The sequence below is a fragment of the Varanus komodoensis genome, unplaced genomic scaffold, assembly GCF_004798865.1.
Source record: "Varanus komodoensis strain SLA01 unplaced genomic scaffold, ASM479886v1 scaffold8, whole genome shotgun sequence".
NCBI classification, from domain to species: domain Eukaryota; kingdom Metazoa; phylum Chordata; class Lepidosauria; order Squamata; family Varanidae; genus Varanus; species Varanus komodoensis.
This window is the reverse complement of record NW_025336481.1, coordinates 1,403,195-1,403,813: the sequence shown is the minus strand read 5'-3', so window position 1 is coordinate 1,403,813 and position 619 is coordinate 1,403,195.

Sequence of the window (619 nt, the reverse complement as noted above, 5' to 3'; positions counted from 1 at the left end):
TATTGCCACTTCGAAGGTTTGTCTTGGCCCCTTGGGAGGAGTCGTCATGCTGCTGTTTATTCCCAGTATGAAACACAACCCCCCAGACACTTCAGACAGCCCCCGCCCTGTGAATAGCACCCCTGAGCTTGGACTGACGAGAGCTGCTCTGGGTCTTTGTGCAGCCTCCTTCCCTGGGCCTGGATGGCTCTTTGTGGCGGGTTTTGCGCAGGGACCGCATTCTGAATAAACATGTACTACATAAACAGAAAGAATCGGGCTGGCGTGTGTCTCTTGTGGCTTGGAGGGCGGAGGGCAACCCTTGGGAGCTGAGCTCGGCTGCATGACAGAGAAGGGCCCGGGAGCTGCCCCGCGCTGCACAGAGGGGCTCAGCCAAGCCGCCTGCGAATGTCACGCCGGGGCCCACGGGATTCCCCTTCTCAGGCAACAGGCCGCAAAGTCACCCAGGCCACGCCGCCCCTTGCTGTTCCCTTTGCCCACTGTCTGGGCTCCGCCTGGGTCTGTGGGACGGGGGTCTTCCACAGGGCAGGGTCCCTCCCTCGGATGAAGAGCTGTGGCGCACCAGGCCTCCCGTGCCCGCCCTGCCCCACTCGCTGGCCAGCGGGTGACTCCGGCAGTT